Genomic DNA, 22,134 nt, shown 5'->3' on the forward strand with positions numbered 1-22,134 from the left:
CACATTCTTATCAATAAGGTTGCTTATGTTTATGAGTAATTGTTTTATATATTTGGGGGCTCCGGTATTCGGCGCATAGACATTTATAATTGTTAGCTCTTCCTGATGGATAGACCCTGTAACTATTATATAATGTCCTTCTTCATCTCTTGTTATGGCCTTTAATTTAAAGTCTAGTTTGTCTGATATAAGTATGGCTACTCCAGCTTTCTTTTGGCTTCCAGTCGCATGATAAATAGTTCTCCATCCCCTCACTCTCAATCTAAAGGTGTCCTCAGGTCTAAAATGAGTCTCTTGTAGACAGCAAATAGATGGGTCTTGTTTTTTTATCCATTCTGATACCCTATGTCTTTTGGTTGGTGCATTTAATCCATTTACATTCAGTGTTATTATAGAAAGATACAGGTTGAGAGTCATTGTGATGTCTGTATGTTTTATGCTTGTAGTGATGTCTCTGGGACTTTGTCTCACAGGGTCCCCCTTAGGATCTCTTGTAGGGCTGGTTTAGTGGTGACAAATTCCTTCAGTTTTTGTTTGTTTGGGAAAACCTTTATCTCTCCTTCTATTCTAAATGACAGACTTGCTGGGTAAAGGATTCTCGGCTGCATATTTTTTCTGTCTAGCACCCTGAAAATCTCCTGCCAATTCTTTCTGGCCTGCCAAGTTTCAAAAGAGAGATCAGTCACGAGTCTTATAGGTCTCCCTTTATATGTGAGGGCACGTTTACCCCTTGCTGCTTTCAGAATTTTCTCTTTATCCTTGTATTTTGCCAGTTTCACTATGATATGTCGTGCAGAAGATCGATTCAAGTTACGTCTGAAGGGAGTTCTCTGTGCCTCTTGGATTTCAATGCCTTTTTCCTTCCCCAGTTCAGGGAAGTTCTCAGCTATTATTTCTTCAAGTACCCCTTCAGCACCTTTCCCTCTCTCTTCCTCCTCTGGGATACCAATTATGCGTATATTATTTCTTTTTAGTGTATCACTTAGTTCTCTAATTTTCCCCTCATACTCCTGGATTTTTTTATCTCTCTTTTTCTCAGCTTCCTCTTTTTCCATAACTTTATCCTCTAGTTCACCTATTCTCTCCTCTGCCTCTTCAAGCCGAGCTGTGGTGGTTTCCATTTTGTTATGCATTTCGTTTAAAGCGTTTTTCAGCTCCTCGTGACTGTTCCTTAGTCCCTTGATCTCTGTAGCAAGAGATTCTCTGCTGTCCTGTATACTGTTTTCAAGCCCAGCGATTAATTTTATGACTATTATTCTAAATTCACTTTCTGTGATATTATTTAAATCCTTTTTGATCAGCTCATTAGCTGTTGTTATTTCCTGGAGATTCTTCTGAGGGGAATTCTTCCGCTTGGTCATTTTGGATAGTCCCTGGCGTGGTGAGGACCTGCAGGGCCCTTCCCCTGTGTTGTGGTGTATAACTGGAGTTGGTGGGCGGGGCCGCAGTCAGACCTGATGTCTGCCCCCAGCCCACCGCTGGGGCCACAGTCAGACTGGTGTGTGCCTTCTCTTCCCCTCTCCTAGGGGCAGGATTCACTGTGGGGTGGTGTGGCCCGTCTGGGCTACTTGCACACTGCCGGGCTTGTGATGCTGGGGATCTGGTGTATTAGCTGGGGTGGGTAGGCAAGGTGCACGGGGGCAGGAGGGGCAGGCTTAGATCGCTTCTCCTTAGGTGATCCTCTTCAGGAGGGGCCCTGTGGCAGCGGGAGGGAGTCAGATCCGCTGCCGGAGGTTTGGCTCCACAGAAGCACAGAGTTGGGTGTTTGCGCGGAGCGAGCAAGTTCCCTGGCAGGAACTGGTTCTCTTTGGGATTTTGGCTGGGGGATGGGCGGGGGAGATGGCGCTGGCGAGCGCCTTTGTTCCCCACCAAGCTGAGCTCTGTCGTCAGGGGGCTCAGCAGCTCTCCCTCCCTTTGTCCTCCAGCCTTCCCGCTTTCCAAGCAGAGCTGTTAACTTATGACCTCCCAGACGCTAAGTCGCGCTTGTTGTGGGAACACAGTCCTTCAGGCCCCTCCGCTTTTGCAAGCCAGACTCGGGGGCTCTGCTTGGCCGGCGAGCCGCCCCTCCGCCCCGGCTCCCTCCCGCCAGTCCGTGGAGCGCGCACCGCCTCGCCGCCCTTCCTACCCTCTTCCGTGGGCCTCTCGTCTGCGTTTGGCTCCAGCGACTCCGTTCTGCTAATCCTCTGACGATTTTCTGGGTTATTTAGGCAGGTGTAGGTGGAATCTAAGTGATCAGCAGGACGCGCGGTGAGCCCAGCGTCCTCCTAAGCCGCCATCTTGCCGCTTCTCCTAATATTTAAACTTAAAATAATTTTGGATTGAAATTTTAATTTGAAAATAAGAATATTATTCTGCTGTTTGAAAACAATGAGAATGATTTAAAAAACGTGAATGTTTGCTATATTTAGAAGGATAACTTGTTCAGGGTAAAATTCTTAAGTAAAAGAATTACTTACAAATTTGTGAGATCGTTGTTTGTTAGAAGAGTTTTTGCCACTCTTTTTCATTTTATGCACCTAAAGACACGGGAGCTCCAGGCACGCAAAATCCCACCCAGACATCATCCTAAAGTCTGAGGAGACAGATTTGGTAATCTCTGCACACCAATATGCTTTTGCATCTCCATTTAGAAGGCCTTCAGTGAGTTAGTTACATCTCACATAATTGAAATTGAATATTGAGTATTTATGGAGCGTCTGGGTGGCACAGTCAGTCGAGCCTCTGACTTCGGTTCAGGTCACGATCTCAGTTTGTGGGTTCAAGCCCAGTGTCGGGCTCTGCGATGACAGCTCAGAGCCTGGAGCTTGCTTCAGATTCTGTCTCCCTCTTTGCCCCTCCCCCACTCGCGCTCTCTCTTTCTCTCTCTCTCTCTCTCTCAAAACTAAGTAAATGTTAAAAAGATGAATATTTAAAATGATAAATGCAGATTAAATATTTTGGGGAAGCGAAATATAATTATAAATTGGGCAAAATACTAATCAAAAGCTACCTTTAAAGTGATTGTTAATTACTGGATTTATACTAAGAGAATAAGATTGTGAATTAACTTACAAAGTTTAATGGGTAACTTAGGATAGTAGGGACCAAAAATATTTTCCCACCAGAAACAACTGAAAAAACAAACAATATGAAACAGTTCTCAAGAAATCAGACACGCGGCAACAGTGACCACTGAGAGATGGGAAACAAATAAGGTGAGCCCTTTGTTCCAGATTACTTCCAGAAGGAAGTTTCCAGGCAACAGCACAGAAAGCACATCTCTGCCATCCCCCTAGGTTAAGGAGACACAAGTGGGAGCCCAGGGAGGCCAAAGCAGCTACATTTTGCAGAGCAGAATACCAGAGAGATTGCTGCCTAGAGAAACAACCAGAGCCCTGCGAGGACCTCCCTGGAGTTTTCAGCTGCGTTCTCATCAGCACACATGTGTAAGGAAGCTATTCGCGGCTGAAAAAAGAGCTATCCAAAAGGATTAGAGGGAAAAACACTTAGAGCTCACACAGGGTCCAGACAATGCTGTCCCCACAGCCAGAGTGGAAAACCTCACAATTCACAGGACAGGGGTAAATTACTGAGAAGGTTCTTGCATCTTTAATGTGGGGGAATTAACCCTAGACTATACCCTGGTCCTGCCAAACAAAACTTAAAGCAGGCCTAAAAGGATTGGATTGTTTCCAAGTAACCTAGTGGCTTCCTATAACAAAGCTCAAGAACTGTCCTGGAATACAGACATACTCAGCATCCTCAGGGTAGAATTCACAGTTTCTGAGATCTAATTAAAAATCGCCACACCCACAAGCAAGCAGGAAAATACTAACCATAACTAGAAGAAGCCCCATCAAAACTGATCCAGAATGATATAGATAAATTATTAGAAATACAATTCACAAGAATTAAAATTGATTCCTGATAAAAAATCTCAGAATTAAAACTGAAGAGAATCTTCTCACCTTGCTAAGGAACATGTTTGGGAAATCTACAGTTAATAACCTAATTTATAAATGGAGAGCAGATTTGAACTGATAATTCACTAAAGATAAGCTACAGGTGGGAAATTAAGTGCATGGAAGGAACCACGGCATCAGTGGTCATAGGAAAATGCAAACTGAACCCACAACAAGAAGCTCCCACATGCCTACTGGAATTAGAATCAGTCTAACATTTAAAACATTGAAAATAGAACTATGCTATGACCCAGCAGTATCACCACTAGGAATTTATCCAAAGGATGCAGGAGTGCTGATTCATAGGGGCACATGTTTTTAGCAGCACTTTCAACAATAGCCAAATTATGGAAAGAGCTTAAATGTCCATCAACTGACAAATGGGTAAAGAAGACGTGGTTCATATATACAATGGAATACTACTCGGCAATGAGAAAGAATGAAATCCTACCATTTGCAACAACACAGATGGAACTGGAAGGTATTATGCTGAGTGAAATAAGTCAATCAGAGAAAGATATCATATGTTTTCACTCATATGTGGATCGTGAGAAACTTAAATGAAGACCATGGGGGAAGGGAAGGGGAAAAAATAGTTACAAAGAGAGGGAGGAAGGCAAACCATAAGAGACTCTTAAATACAGAGAACAAACTGAGGGTTGGGGGGGTGAGGGAGGGGAAAATGGGTGATGGGCATTGAGGAGGGCACTTGTTGGGATGAGCACTGGGTGTTGTATGTAAGCTATGAATCACGGGAATCTACCCCAAACCAAGAGCACACTTTATACAGTGTATGTTAGCCAATTGGACAATAAATTATATTAAAACAATTTAAAAAATAAAAAAAAGAACTACCATGTGTGTTGGTAAGGTTGTGAAGCCACTGGATCCCTCAGATACCACTAGTGATAATATGAAAGAGTACAACCACTTTGAAAAACAATTTGGTAGTTTAACAAAAAATTAAGCATGTACTTACCACATGACACTACTGTTAAACCTTTCAGTATTTACACAAATGAAATGAAAGCATTGTACATGCAAAGACTTGTACAAAAATGTTTATTTCAGCTTTGTTTGTAATAGACAAAATCTGGAAATAATCCAAAAGTCCATCAACAGGAAAATACATAAACCAATTTTGGTATATCCATATAATGTAACACTACTCAGAAATAAAAGAAATTGGGCACCTGGGTGGCTCATTCGGTTGAACGTTTAACTTCAGCTCAGGTCATGATCTCATGGTTCCATGAGTTCAAGTCCCGCATTGGGCTCTGCACTGACAGCAAGGAGCCTGCTTGGGATTCTCTCCATCTCTCTCTCTCTGCCCTGTCCCATTCACGCTCTCTCTCTGTCTCTTTAAATAAACTTAAAAAAAAATTAAAAAAAAATGAACTAATACTACATATATAACATATATGTGTCTCGAAATTATTCCGAATGAAAGAAACCAGAGACCTTTCCCTCTGAAAAATGAAAGAACAATAATATATCCTATATGATTGCATTCATATAAAATTTGAGAAATACAGCTAATATCTAGTGACTGAAAGCAAACCAGTGATTGGCCACGAGTGGGAGGAGAGGTGCAGAGAGAGAAAAGGAGCATTACAAATGGGAACGAATGAGGACATTTTGAGGGATGATGGGTATGTTCATCATCTTGAATGTGGTGATAGTTTCATGGTTATATAATTTAAATATATGTAATCTATCATATATCAATTACACTTCCTTAAAGCTATTTTTAAGATCATAAGGGGAATCTGGATTTCCTTACATTACCTTAATAAATTAATTGTTAATTTTTAAAAGCAAATAAGTAATTAAAGGTCTTCTCTATAAATAAATCTCTTAAGGGCATCCAAAAGATTGCTACCATCAGACATACACCAGATTTATTAAAACTCTTGGATGTGGGGTTCAGAAATTTCTACAATTTTAAAAACAGTCCCAGTTGATTCTTATGCACATGAGGTTTGAGAATCATGCCCTAAAGCAGTCAGAAGGTTTATAAATTTTAAATTTTGCACAAATCAATTGAGGGTCTTATAATTCCCCTAATAATCTTACAACTTAAGCTTAAAAGTTTCTCAAAGGATGTGTAACACTTGAACTGTTTGGCCAGGGAGATGATAGAATATATCCAAGAATAAATAAACAAATAAACTGGCTTGGTATTGTATATATTTTTACATGCTGGAAACATATTAGAAATAATTGCCTAAGAAACCCACAACATTGGAGCTCTGTCTAGCAAATATCACTCCACTACTTCTGGAGTTTCATTAATGCAGCAGGGTGTAGTGGGAAACGAAATGGCTAGCAGCAGAGAAGATACATAGGCTGATGCCTCTGTATTTCTGCTAAATACCATTGAGAACAGGTGGCTGAGATGTTTGAAGAGAGGAATCTGAGGAGATATTAGTAAAAAATATGGAGAAATGCCAAGAGGAGAGCGACAAGAACAGAATGTCACGGTGCCAAAGAAAGGAGCCTTGAATGTAAATGGAGCCCCAAAACATGGTTATAGTAGGTTTATTGCTGTATATACTTGCCTTTGTTTTATGCCAAGAAGAGCAACTGAGTCATAATTAGCTCAGTAAATTAGGAAATTCTCAATTCTCTAGGTAATAATCCTCACCTTTGTATACATTTTAATTATTGATTTTTTTAAAATAAATCTGGGATAGCAAAAACATACTATTTAGTGGGATTCTGATAGTACTAATGCTCGTTCCATTCACTCATCCTCATTGCTGAGGACTGAATGCGATGTGTACCATTTTCTTAAACCACAGAGCTGTCTCTCAAAGTTGTGATTGTAATTCAGAGTAGTAGCTGGCAGGGGTGGATTCTGCAACTGCTTACAGATTCTCTCTGTTGAATTAATGTTATTGAATATATAGTACGGACCTTGCAATCAGTTTAATTCAATGAAGGATGTTTCCTCCTTGGTGGTTGTAAGAATTCATTAATGTAATGCATGAAGAGCACTTCACCATTGCATGGGACATAGTGAGTGTCCAACAAATATTAGCTACTAGATATAGTATGGAGGCAACAGGGCACAGCTAAGAGCCTCTAACTTACGAAGAAGACCAAGCTACTAATTCCCTCAGCGTAGTAACTTGGGAAAATCTCTTATCCCACTCAAGATTCCTTCATTTAGTCTGTAAAATTGATTTAATATAATCTTTGACTGGGAGCTAGATCTCCAGTTGGATATGCTGAGATCCTTTTCAGGCCTAGGCTTTCTTCCATCAAAAGAGGACCTCAAAAAACAAAATGAAAAGTCCCAAGGGATTAGATAGAGGCCTGTTTGGAAAAGCTACGTTAAAATGACATTCACAAGGTATGTCTTCGATGTGTTGATCCTGTTGATCCTGACGTGTTGTGACTTGCTGCTTGTCCCCCAAATAATTCTGTTGGAAACATTTTATAATAAGATAGAGTCACAATAGAGGCAGATAGAATGAGTGGCGCTCTCGTGGATGGAACTAGATGAAGAAAAATAATGAGTTGAAGAGAACTGCTAAACAGACTGAGTACTGAGGTTGCTGATCCATTTCTGATTCCAATTAACCTTAATTTGTTTAGAGGCTCGGCAACACCAAATGAATCTAACTGGCCAATTAGCAGACCAGCAACATGAGTTCAGCTCACCAAAGGCTGTTTATCAGCTGGACATGATGAGGGCGAAATTCTGCTAATCCTGTGATAAGTGTCGGGGCACGGCTCTGTCTTGTAGCACTCCTTGCCTTGGGAGCTACAGAACGTACACATTCTGAGATGCTAAGTGTAGAGATTGCGGGAGGAATGGCCTGCACTTCATTTGGGGATTTTATTAACAAGTACAACTGCAGCTACTTACAAGAGAATATTAATAGGACTATTGCCTGAGCCCATGAGGTTTCAACTATGATTAATTTTTTTTGCCACATACAGTTCTTAGCAAGGACTCAGTGTTCAACAAATGTTAATGAGGATACTTCTTTCATTTTTAAACTTTACCAGGTATTTCCTTGGTATATATATTCATTAGTCTTGCCGAAAGTCCATTCTACCTATTATGGTAAAAATATGATATGTCCTATTTTAAGAACAAAATTTTAAAACACAGATCTGCTAACACACTTGTTGAAAATAGCATCCTTTCCTCCCTGGACAGCCATCATCTGCTCCCTTGTTTAAAGGTGAAATCCTTCAGTCATTGTCAGAACAAGCTGAAATAAAATCTATTTCATACCATTACCAGTTACGAGACTTGAATTTGCCATGTCCAAAATTATTAAATACACAAATTGTATTTGCAAAACACTGTTGATCCAGTGAAAACTATGTACAAGGTGGACTCGTGTTCTTATTAGGACAGGAGGGGACCTGGTGAGGTCTTCAAATGAGAATGGGAAGCAGCGCCTCATTCCAGCTCTGATACTAACTTGATACGTAGCCTCCAGCAACTCATTTAATTTCAGGGAGGCTCCGGTTTTGTTACGGTGGTAATAACGTATACCTGCTTCCCAAATGTGTTGTGGGGATTATCTAATGTTTACCGAGTCCTTTGAAGACGCAGACAAGACTAGATGCTAAATTTATTACTTGGAGTAGGATGCATCAGGAAGTTGCATTCTTTTTCTCCAGTGAGTGCCGGTGTGCAGCGAGGGAAGCTTGAAGCAAGAACAGCTCAAAGTGTACAAGAAATGAAGATGAAGTAGCCACTTCTCAATGGATCAGAATTTCTTTCCTGCCCTCTACTTTTGAAGAAATGTGTTTGACAGCTAAGCATAACAGGAATGTATTTAAAAGTTACGTCTGGAAAATATCTCCAGGGCCAAAGCAATGTCAGCTTGATTTTCTACCACACCTATATCAACTGCACAGTGAGAGTTTATATTCTAAATAATGGCTTTCAGACAATAGGAACTTCCTTCAATGAAGAACGGCTTATGTTTAATCTACTTTTAAAAATTAATAAACTGGACAAATTTAAATTGTTGGTTTGAATATGGCTTTAAAATTAAGAAATAGAAATAATTAAAATTTATGGTTTCTAATAGGGGTAGAGGCCAAAAAGATTTTCTAGCTAATTGTAAACAGAAAATCCTATTGATCAGTTGGTGTTCTTGTGCCCATCTATTTCCTAAGCATTGAAATGTGCAAGGAATTTAATTAGTAGATTTGAGTGGTAATGAAAGCTCTCTTTTCTATCAGAAGGATTCTGCAGGAGGCTTTATAGCAAGCAAAAGTAAAGGTTAGTAATTGTTCATTTGGTTAATTCAAAATTAATGCAGTGCTCTCTTTTAAATATTGTGAGTCACTAGCCACAGATTGAATGACCAAAGACCTTTAAGAGTTTGCATTTCTTCTATGGATGAATTCTGGACTGCTACTAGAAAAAATCATAGAAATATGGAAAAATGAAGTTACTAAGTTTGCATTATGCAAAGTAAGAAACCAAGGCCCGACAGTTGACCCAGTTAGACAAAGTTTTCACTGCTAGTTGATAGCTGATACACATCCTGATATGTATCATTTTTCTCTTCCACACTGAACCCAATTAGTTATGTTCTAATGGCTAAAAATAACAAAAATATAACACAAGGAATTTACTTATATTTGCATGTCCAGATGATGATCTTAGTCAGAAGAGAACACAGTGAACTTTTGCCAGACCATTATTCATAGAAAGCTGAACACATTTCATTCTTCTACAGAAACTTCCTCTACCTGAATCCCAAGAACTGAATGTGAAGGCACCTTGTGATGTTTATAGGGCCAGGGAGTGCTTTCAAGATATTTGGCTCCCAACTAAGGGCAGAGTCAACCTCAGATATTATGGCAAATATGGTTTGTCATTTAACTACCCTTTCCTTCTATCACATCTCTCTGTTGATCTGATTTTTAGTCCTCACTTTCTGCTGACCCAGCTGTTCTATATATTTCTCTATGTTTTCTTCTTTCTCTGGAACCATTGTTGAATTTAAAGCTTGAGCCATCTTTATAAAGTCCTTTTTTAGTCTTCCTCCTTCTTCCTCCTCCTTTTCTCTCATTGTGATCCGAAGTAAAGGACAGAGAAAAGAAGAAGGCAACAAGATGAAAAGATGAAAAACAAAAGAGAGGAGGATATTCTGGAAGGATGAAAGGCTTCCATATTCTTTCTCTTTGAATTAAAGATCTATTAGTGTAACAAAATGGCTTATCACTAACCTTTGTGAAATCATACTCACTCTGCTAAACCATTCATATATCATTTAATCCTGTAATATCCATTGAAGTAGTTTCTATTTTCTCCCCAAATTATTTGCTTAAGATCAAAAACAAGTGTGAGAACTATAATTTTAAATTTGATTTTCTGACTCTAAATGATTTGAGAATTCGCTGAGATTAATTAACTGAAGTTGAATAAATGAAAAGGAATGTTAGCACCTCTGAAAAAGATGTGTAATGGGAAGTATGAACAACAATAATCAATCACTAGATGACATCAATCAATATACTCCTTTCCTATGTACCCCTAAAAGAAAAATTCCATGTTCATGGTTTGGGAGAACAAATATATTGTTAAAATGTCTATACTTCTGAAAGCAATATACAGATTTAATGTAATTCCTGTCAAAATACCAACAGCATTTTTTCGCAGAACTAGAACAAATAATCCTGAAATTTGAATGGAACTACAAAGGACCCCAAATAACCAAAGCAAGCTTGAAAAAGAAAAAAACTGTAAGTATCACAATCCCAGATTTAAAGATATAGTACAAAGTTGTAGTAATCAAAGCAGTATGATTATGGCACAAAAATAGATATAAAAATCAATGGACCAGAATAGAAAGCCCAGAAATAAACCAATTATTATATGGTCCATTAATCTTCGACAAAGGAAGTGAGAATATGTGATGGGAAAAAGAAAGTATTTTCAACAAATGATATTGGAAAAACTGGACAGCTACATGCAATAGAATGAAACTGGACCACTTTCTTACACCATACACAAAAGTAAACTCAAAATGGATTAAAGCCCTAAGTGTGAGACCTGAAACCAGAAAAATCCTAAAAGAGAGCACAGGCAGTAATTTCTCTGACATTGGCCATTGCAACATTTTTCTATACATGCCTCCTGAGGCAAGGGAAACACAAGCAAAAATAAGCTATTGGGACTATATAAAAATAAAAAAAAAAGTTTTGCACAGCAAAGGAAACAGTCCACAAAACTAAAAGGCAACCTATTTAATGGGAGAAGATAGTTGCAAATGCCATATTTGGTAAGGAGTTAGTATCCAAAATATATAAAGAACATATACAACACAATACTCAAAACCCAAATAATCCAACTAAAAGTGGGCAGAAGACATGAATAGACATTTCTCCAAAGAAAACATCTACATGGCCAACAAACACATGGAAAGATGCTCAATATCACTCATTATCAGGGAAATGCAAATCAAAACTACAATGTGAAAACATGTCACACCTGTCAGAATGGCTAAAATCAACAGCACAAGAAACAACAAAGTTGGTGAGAATGTGTAGAAAAAGGAACCCTCATGCATTGTTGTTGGGAATGCAAACTGGTGCAGCTACTGTCGAAAAGAGTATGGGGGTTCCTCAAAAAGCTGAAGATAGAACTACCTTATTATCCAGCCATGGCACTATTGGGTATTTACCCAAAGAATACAAGAACACTAAATCAAAGGGATACATGCACCTCCATATTTATAAAAGCATTATTTACAATAGCCAAGATACAAAAGCAGCCCAAGTGTCCATCAATTGATGAATGGATAAAGAAGAGGTGAATGGAATATTGTTCAGCCATAAAAAAGAATGAAATTTTGCCATTTGCAACAACATGAATGGCTCCAGTATTTTGCTTTACTAACTAGCAAAATAAGTTAGTCAGAAAAATACAAATATCATATGATTTCACTCATATGTGGAATTTTAAAAACAAAACCAATGACAAATTTTAAAAAGAGACAAACAACAAACAGACTCTTAAATATAGGGAAGAAATTGATTGTTCCAGAGGGGAGTTGGTTGGGGGGGAATGGGTGAAATAGTTGAGAAATATTAAAAGTACACTTATCATCATGTACACTGAGTAATGAGTTATTGAATCCTATATTGTATACCTAAAACTAATATAACAATGTATATTAATTATACTGGGAAAAAAAGAACATTTCAGAAGAATATTTAAGATACTTGTTTAAAGTTTAAGGCATGCAAAATAACATATGTTGTTTATGAGGACATGTGTAGTAAAAAACTATATGAATGGAAATGAAAAGCATCACATACTAGGGAGGAATTGCTTCAAGGGAGAAAAGTTAAAATGTTGTATCTTAAACCGGGTGATGGGAATACAGATGTTGATTGTAATACAGTCTATACCTTTTTATGCCTAAACATTTCATGATAATGTTTAAAAGATGAGTCAACCTGGCATGCTATTGTGCTAGGGTGAAATGCATCTCTAGCTATGTCCAACCATCATTGCAATTGTAGCATTCCACCCAATCCATGGACTTGGAATGCAATCCACAATGCCCACTACCCCATGTTTCTGGAAACTCAGGAAAAAAAATAAGAAAAGGTTATATATTTGAAAATCCACAAGATTTTACTTCCATTTTCAATCTCATGACCTCTGAAGCATCCTTTCCTGTGCCCTTAAGTATAAATATTAACACACCCAATTATGATTAATATACAATTACAATTGTACTTTGTACTTTGACTGAATTGGACCCTCAATATTTAGTCACTCAGCTCCTATTTGGATCCTCTTTCTTCAACTCCTAGTTCTACATTGCTGTGTTTTGTGATATTGTGTGTTTGCACACTAGTGTGTCTTTAAATGATCCCATGCTTATGTTGGACCTGAAATTCTAATTCACATGCTCAGCCTCTTGGTCTGAATCCATTCAAAGTTTAGTCTTAGAGGGAGGAAATTTCAGCTTTATATCTGTAGCTTTTCTATTTCTATTTCCTTTTAGCTAAAGCATACTCTTTACGAAGTTGATTCTTGTATGTGTGCATTTTCATATTTACTTTCCACTATGGGAGAGAATGACTTTCTGAAAGTTATGTGGTGAGAATAAGGCTCATATAGACGTTTCTGGCTTTTGACCAAAAGAGAAAATCTTTCCTTCTTTAACGTTTGTTTTTGAGAAGGAGAGAGAGAGCAAGCAAGGGAGGGGCAGAGAGAGGGGAACAGAGGATCTGATGCAGTCTCTGCAGTGATAGCAGTGAGCCCAATGTGGGGCTCAAATTCACCTGCAAGATCATGACCTGATCCTAAGTCAGAGATGCTCAAACCACTGAGCCACCGAGGCACCCCAAGAGAAAAATCTTTCTGTTTGAGGGTCACTTCTGAAAGTATCTCCCTCACTTTATGTTTGCTTCCAATAGTTTTCTACATACATTCCCCTGGCTATTGCAACCTCAGATTTGGATGTTTTCTGTTTCATACCCAATCATGTATTCTTACAAAAGAATAGAAGGAAGGAATATAACAGAAAAATGAAAACATGGAAGAGAACAGTTCTTTGAATCATTTGTTGGCCCAGTCACTTTTCAATGATAAATACTTGTAGCTAACAGACATAGCTGTGCCATCAATGGGATATTTCCACCTTTTCCACAGCAATGACAGTAATACTTCCAATAAATAACTTATGATATTTTAAGTCAACTAAATACTTCAACATATGCTATAGCATTTAGTCTTCACAATAACCCTTTGGGTTTAGTATTCTCCACATTAATGACAACATAGGAAGAAGAAAGGCTCCAGATTCATAGCTGTTGATATAATGATAATGATAATGTTAATAGCAGTAACAATGATTATAACAATAATAATTTACAGAAGTGCTTTCTGTGTGCTAGTCTCACAACTCATTTAATCCTAACAATTATGACAACAGTTTATTATTGTTAATGTTCAAGGGCAGGGTAGATGAAGGTCTGCAAGTCAACGATGACACAGCCGTTAATTCACAAAGCTGGATTCAAATGCAAGTCTCTCCAAAATGGTATAGAGGTTACTGAAACGCAAGTTCCAGACTGAAAACTTCCTGCCACTCTGTGCTGTATTTTGTTTGTACTACAGACATTACATGACTCCATTATGAGTCATCTTTCATGTATATTCATCTCTGAAGGCAGAAACTGTGCCATTTACCTTGTATCTTTACGGTTTCTAAATTGTCATCATTACTAGTATTAATAAGGAGATCTAGGCATTTTGAGGAGATCCTGTGGAAGCAGTGAAGATTATTATTTTGTAGTAGAAATAAACTATACATACTTAGCCCAAATCAAATTGTCCAGATAATGATATGATCATATTAACTGAAGTCACTGTCATTACAAATATCATGCAATTCATTCTGTGATGGTTAATTTTATGTGTCAACTTGATTGGATCACGGAGTACCCAGATATTTGGTCAGATACTATTCTGGATGCGTCTATGAGGGTGTTTTCATATGAGATTAACATTTGAATCAATAGACTGAGTGAAGCAGATTGTCCTCCCCATTTTGGGGGCCTATTCAATCAGTTGAAAGCCAGAGTTGAACAAGAAGGCTGACCTTCCCACAAGTAGAAGGAAATTCCTGACTATGTTGAGATAATCAGTCTTTTCCTGCTTTCGGACTTGAAGTGAAAATCAGCTCTTTTTGGGTCTTGAGCATGTTGGTTTTCAGACTGGAACTCTCATCATTAACTCTCCTGGTTCTCAGGTCTTCATGACTCAAACTGGAACCACACATTGGCTCTCTTGGGTCTCCAGTTTACCAGCTATAGATCTTAGTACTTCTCAGCCTCCATGGTCATGTAAACTAATCCTTTATTATAAAATATTTTTACTATAAAGGATGTTATGTATATACATAACATATACATACATACATGTTATGTATATACATAACATATACATACATAAAAATATATAAATATATAAACATATATATATAGCAGAACCCATGAGCTCTGTGTTTCTCGAGAACCCTAATACAGATTCCTTCAACAAACATAAATTGAGTATTAATTCTGTTCATGCACTGCCTTAAACATATCTAGTGAGTGCATGTGATATATAAGGTTTGATTTAGGATCTGGAGTAACAAACAAGTGAAAGCCATCCTCCTTCTCCTCTCAAAAGATACTAAAAAGCAAATCAAGTCCCCAGAACACACACATAAAATATAAGTCACACCCAGTAGCATATGCTGAATGTCAAGTAAGTAAAACCTGCAGTAAATACTATTAGAATCTTGAAGGGATAGTGGTGGCTTCATGGGTAGGGTGGCCATCCATCCCAGTTTGGCAAAGGGATAGCCCAGTTTATGCCTGTTGTCTCAGCCCCATTATTTATAGCCCCATTTCACTGTTAACAGTGTTCCGTTAGACAATAAACTATAAGGTCACCTTACTCACAGATGGGAATAGAAGGAAAGGTTTCTTTGAAAGGTGAATTGTGAGCCATGTCTTAAAAGAAGTAACAGACATGAATCACAGATCTGGCATTTTGAAATGTGTCTTTTATCATTTCCTAAAATCTGCAGCCATGAATTGCTTCAGTCCCACTGTCTGCCTTCATTCTAGGGAGTCCTGTGAGAAAATGAGGCATAATTTACACGAAGGGAACAGAATGTTTCATTGACGTATCAGCTCTCCTTCTCTCAGAGGATGGCAGTTCAAGCTGGCCATCACTGCGCGGGCTTGTGCGGTAAGGAGTCACGTGGTACCATAAGCGCCTTCATCTTTACAGTCTCTAAAGCAATTACTTGCTGGGAATTAATATTAACCAGAGTAAATTAGCTAAAAAGTCACGTATTTAACTTCCATTCACTCAAAATAATTGCTTGCTAAATTAAAATGGGCTCACATTTGAGAAAATAATGTAAAAATGTCTTCAGTGGACATATTTGAATGCTTATCAACACAGATGGAAAGGGGAGGCATTTGAGGAATGCTAATATAACATTTAAGTATGTTTTGCATGAAAATCACATTCAACTTTTCAAAGCAATATAAAGAGGCCACCCTTGGCAACTAATGCCATACCCTCTGATAGAACTGGCTTCAGGATTAGTGTTCAAGAACAGCAGAATTTTTAAAATAAAAGAGAAATAAAATAAAAGGTCATAGATATATGTTTCATGCAGGAAAGAGGGGTGCTGTGGTCTTCATGACTACATTTACATAAATTAAACATTTAGATTATATGATTTCACAGTGAAAGGGCCACACCAGCTGTTAGATCTCTGGGTGTCTGTTTTTGAATGTGGACACTTCTGAGAACAAATGCCATAATATATTCACCTCGGTATTTCTCATATATAAGAGGGTGCCTGATAAATGTTAGGCAGTTAAAAACTGTTGAATTAATTTGATTGCACTGCGTATTTTTCAGTGACCAAATTATGCATAAAAGTAGATATAAGTGGTGACTGATTTCTAAAATATATTCTTGGGAATTTTCTGTGCGTATACTGTATTTGACTTCTGGAGATGTGAATTAATATTTTTTGAGTCATATTCTTACTTGCCGTGTCCTTAACGATCACCAAATGCACCCAGAAGCTAGTTCAGAAACTTTGAATAGAATTATTGAAGAACAATAAAGGGAGAGTAGGTCACAGGGAAACTTCTTAACAGTTTTGCATCTGAAGCCCTTAGACAATCATGGTATTAAGTTTTGTCAAGGGCTGATCAAGAATGACAACGTTCCTGGGCGCCTGGGTGGCTCAGTTGGTTAAGCGGCCAACTTTGGCTCAGGTCATGATTTCGCGGTCCGTGAGTTCGAGCCCCGCGTCGGGCTCTGTGCTGACAGCTCAGAGCCTGGAGCCTGTTTCAGATTCTGTGTCTCCCTCTCTCTGACCCTCCCTCGTTCATGCTCTGTCTCTCTCTGTCTCAAAAATAAATAAACTTAAACAAAAATTAAAAAAAAAAAGAATGACAACATTCCTGAGTGTTCTCAAATTCTGTTTACCTATTAATGCTCAAGTCAATCAGTGTAGAGGCTATTTGTTCAGACTCTTTTAAATCACAGCATGTTTTAGTAACAGTGAGCAGATTAAGAGTACAAATCATAGGCCAAAGTCTGAGTTCTGACTTTCGCAGGTGTGCGAGCTTAATCATACCTTTAACCTCTGGACCTCAGTGTGCTTATCTACAACAGGTCACTGAAGTTGAGTGTTGCTCTATGGATCTCCATATCTTGCAAATTATGAGTCCAGGAATTTCAGAAATCTGGACATCGAGTATTGAACAACAGATTAGTAGCATGTGTGACATCTTTCAGTAATATATAGTTGAAAATAGAACAGACATATGCTTCAGATATTTAAATGACTATTCATATTCTAAAGTGCTTGGAAAAGATCGGAATGCAACTTTCATCATAACAGTTTTCTAGTTCTTAACCTTTGTTAATTAGAAATCCAGGGGTGCAAAAAAGATTTCAGCAAGGAACAAGTAAGACTTCAATGAAGAAGTTAGAGGCTAAAACACTAGAGTAATTTACTTTTCCATATTGTGAGGATAAACTAAATGATAATCATGATTAACGTGAAAATCTTTTCCTAGGGTGAACCTGGAGGCTGACTTATCTGGTTTGGCAGAGTATCATGATGAAATACAGCAGAGAATTGCTAAATATCCACATCCCTGTGTGCTGTCAGGGCACATTATGTACTAGTAACTCTTGGCCTTTTGGGGGATAACAAACCTCATCTGAGACTATGATCAAAGGTACCAGCTAGCACATTAATCATCTTTTGCTAGATTATGCTATGTAATTTCCAGATTTTAGGGACTTATAGCCCAAAACACATTTATTTCTTGCCGAGAGGTCATAAAGTCTGCCGGGCTACCGTGATTGTGTTCCAGACTGGTGACCAGTGGTAAGTCTGCACCAAAGTCCTGGTGCATTTAATCTCAAGTCCTGGGCTGAAGAATCTACCCTTATCTGGGGCATGCTATTCTCATAGCATAGAATGGTAACACAAGAGAGCCCGAAACAGACTCTAGAATAATTTTAAAGTTTCTGCTTAACGTGATCAACAGCACATCTACTCACACATCCCATTGTCAAGAGTATGTCACCTGGTTAAGCCTAAAAATCACTGAGGCAGGGATATATACTCTTCCCACATTATTCATTAGCAGATCTTATAACATTGGACAGGTGTTATCATACTGTTGACGTGGCGGTGGGGGTGTAAATGTTGAGAACAAATAATTTGGTCTATCACTGTTTCCACAGGAAATTGTCACTGCAAGCATAGGGGTTCCAAGTAATAGGTTATGTCTCTTAAGCAAATAGCCAAATGGCAAAGTAGTACTTTTCTTCTCAAAGTAGTTCAACATGTTTGGTGAATAGTCTTGAATAAATTGTATCAGGCAGGACTTTTCAAAAGACATTTTTTTCCCTCTACTACTGCTTGACTTACTGAATTTTTGCATTTGTGAACATTTCCATGGAAAAGATTTGTTTTTGGAATGAGATATCTAGATGTATAGTAGGGAAAAGACTGATAATTTGGTCTACTTGAAAAATTCTTGAGTGACAATAATGCCTTAATTTAAACTTAGAAATTGAGTTTGAATATTTGGTTCACATTGTTTTTTTCTAGTAAACATGAGAGGGTAGTGCACTGATTAGCTGGCTAGTGTGACCTAACACAACTCAAATTAACCCCAGGTCACGCTCACTTAAAAACTTGCAAAAAATTTTTTGTTGTATTTTCTCTGACGGGGGTAATGAAATGATTCTATGCAGAGCTTCAGGGGTGGGTGGTGGACAAAGAAACAAAAACAAACAAACAAACAAAAAGCCCCACAAAAAAACACCAAAAAACTTAAACAAATAAAAATAGTTGAATAATTTGGAAACTCAATAGCAATGATTCTTGTTAATAGGAGTCATAGCTAGAGTTAATGTCTTAACATTTCCAGAGGACAAAGAATGCCTGAAAGACACCAGGCCATATTTCCAACGTGGTTGACTTACTCCCAAAAGTAAGCAAACCAGAATTATTACACTCTTTTTGAAGTTATGTCTTCACGATGAAGTGCAAAATGAAAAATGACTAATTTTCCAGATACGAAGGTCAAAATAAGGTTGACCTACAGAAATAGAAGAAAGGAAGATTTTGGCTTAATGTTAGCATTTACTAATTTATTAACCTATATAACAGTTGCATTTAATTCATTAAGAATGGCCTTACCATTTTCTAGAAAACATTCTTTTATTAACTAGTTTAGGTAGCTCAGTGTGATGACTTCTTAGGTCACTTTTACCACGAAGATTCTATATTTCATTATTTCTTTGTTTTTTCTCTTCCTTCCTTTCCTCCTTCTCTCCTTTTCTCTCCCCTCTCCTTCCTTCCTTCCTTCCTTCCTTCCTTCCTTCCTTCCTTCCTTCCTTCCTTCTTTCCTTCCTTCCTTCCCTCCTTTCTTTTTCTTTCTTTCTTTCTCTTTCTTTCTTTCTTTCTTTCTTTCTTTCTTTCTTTCTTTTCTTTCTCTTTCTTTTTTTTTTCTTTCTTTCTCTCAGCTGTTTAAAATTAAAGCACAGATGAAAATGCATTTTTCTCCTCTCTGAATATGTTATTTTGGTATATTTGAATCACATTGTAAAGAATGTAATGCTCATATATTCTTTTGTTAAAATATTAAATTTTTCTCATGTCCTCAGTACTATCTGTACAAAGGGATATTTCTCCTTAATTACCTTTAGAAATCTATTTTAAGTTTCCAGTGTCTTATATATTTAATCTTAACTAGACAGTTTAGAAATTTAGTTATAAGATTATTCTAATTAATTTTCTTACTGAAAAAAAATGAGTATCAGGAGACTCTCAAAATCTTACTTTATTGGCAATACTAGATGGGTCTTCTTTTGAAGGCTAAAAATATCAATGCTTGAGCAATATGGCTTTTACTTTAACTCATAATGCTGTCCAACTGATTTGGTGAAATTATGGACTTGATTACTATATTGTAACCACAGCATAAGATACATTTTATTATTCTTCCTTTCTGACCCTTTTCTAGAACCATTATAGAAGTAACTCATATAAGTCCTTTACTAAAAGAATAACTTAAAAAGATTTTTAAGAACTGTGTAAACCATTTTAAGCTATATTCATTGTACATAAATCATTAAAGGAATTATTTTTTCTGGTTACATGAACATTGTACTGAATGATAAGTTGCTTTATGTTAACTACATTGACCACCAATTTCAAAGATTTAGATGTCAATAAAATACACTTAATACTAAAGGATTCAGAATGTTTGTTTGTTTGTTTCTTAAGAAGGCTTTACCCCTAATGTGGGGCCTAGCACAGAGCTCGATCTCATGACCCTAAGATCAAGAACTGAGCTGAGATCAAGAGTTGAAGCTCAATCAACTGAGCCACCCAGGTGCCCCCATTATGTTTTGAACATTACAAAGTTCTATAAAACACATTCTATTTTTTTTCTAGCTATTTATATTCTTGAAAAATAAGTGTCCATACTTTGACCAGTAGTGATGTGTCTTACAACATTCTCAGCTCAGCCAAGAGCTTGATCCAAACCTGGACAACACCTCAAATTCTTTATCCTTTCCATCTTTCTCCTTTGATATAAAGCGTTATGAATATAAATGCCTATGGGGCCAGGAGGGACCTGACTGTATTTAAGGATAACAATAGGCGGTGGCAGAGGCTGTGGTGAAATGAGGTCTTGTTTGTCCTCGCTAAACAGAACAGTGATTACTCCATTCCCTCTGACTGTCACCATCTAGGGAAGTTGATCTTTGTCATAAAATAAACAATTTTTCAAAATAAGCCACGAATATGGAATTTTATTTAAAGTCTTCAGATAATAATTATTGTCTGCTAACATTTCGTTTGTCTTGGTTGTACCAAGTAAAAGAAATTCATTTAAGACAAAATCCAACTGCCAGTGTGAGACATCTATTTTATCCCACATCAATATTTACTTGCTCAAAGTTCTATTATCTTAGGATATTTTTATGATGACATTTAGGTAATGAGATGAACCAACCAGTCATGGCTATAATAACTTCAATCAATTATTGCATATATTACCCAATAAAAATAAAAGCATGTGTATTCAATTCACTATTTAATATAAATGCTCTATAGTCTGAATAATAGTAATTTGGAAATTACTAGGACTGAAATAATCATGTCGTATTCTTAGATATTTGTCAATCTCTGAGAATTAATTCAAATCAATTCCTCATTTTGATTGACTGTGTTTATTTTTCTGGATTTACAAGATGAAGGATACTAAGGTCATTGGAAATATCAAGAATCTTAATAGTAATTTAAGTCATTAACAATAATATGTGCAATAGCATAAGATTAAAATATATTGAAAATAAGAATTTTGGACTTCTATTGAATGCCAACTACTTGAAAAAAACTTTTGCTGAAAGTAATTAAAATATTGGATGATCTTTAAAATTTAAAAATGTCTTAATTTTTTTCTTTTAACGTACCCATGAGTTGTCAAAATTCAAAGCCTACACAGGAAAGCAAAGTTGAAATCTAAGGAGAGCATGTAAGCAGACTTCACACTGAAATAATTTGTTGAATGGTTGAACTTGATTGCTCACCTTCTTGGCCTGTAGTGCTTAGTGCACAGGGAGTGATTTAGGGTCCTCATAATACTTCTCTTGTATCTATATTTTTCAGAAGGATACAATAACAAATATTTCTGAATTTACATTTGTAATGAAATGTATAGTTCACACAGACCCAGGCTTAATTGTAGGTATGTAAATTCATAAGTAGGGTAAGTTGGTTTATGTTTCATATTTGGCCATAGATCTGACATTTATAGAACTTTTACTAAAGGGAGTGGCGACTTTAGATATGACTCTGGATATCTTTAGGAAAATATGAAATGAGAAGGTACAGATCAGAGAAACAGATAAAGGATTATTACTAATTTTCATAAACTCTTTTATAAAGCTAACAACCTATATTCATTCCTTTTATAAATAACTTTCTCCCTTGGAGTTGAACATTTTTCTAAAGATGCTGGATTATTGGATAGTGAGAAAAATCTTAAAGCGTTAGGAGTTACAGGAAATCCAGTCATCTAGTCAAAAATGAGTCATCTGAGTGGGTCTTAATCCCACTCATACTCCCAT

At 37.2% G+C, this 22,134-nt stretch overlaps 1 long non-coding RNA gene across 3 annotated transcripts in view; it reads left to right on the top strand.

Moving 5' to 3' along the window:
• LOC123385079 overlaps window positions 1-19,383 on the top strand; it is a 45,225-nt gene extending 25,842 nt beyond the window's left edge. For all 3 annotated transcript variants that reach the window (XR_006597116.1, XR_006597117.1, XR_006597118.1), the window contains 2 exons: window positions 15,564-15,687; window positions 17,550-19,383. This is a non-coding gene — a long non-coding RNA (uncharacterized LOC123385079). The remainder of the gene's footprint in view (window positions 1-15,563; window positions 15,688-17,549) is intronic.
• The last annotated feature ends 2,751 nt before the right edge of the window (window positions 19,384-22,134 follow it).

This window comes from Felis catus, chromosome B1 (assembly GCF_018350175.1).
Source record: "Felis catus isolate Fca126 chromosome B1, F.catus_Fca126_mat1.0, whole genome shotgun sequence".
Lineage (NCBI taxonomy): Eukaryota > Metazoa > Chordata > Mammalia > Carnivora > Felidae > Felis > Felis catus.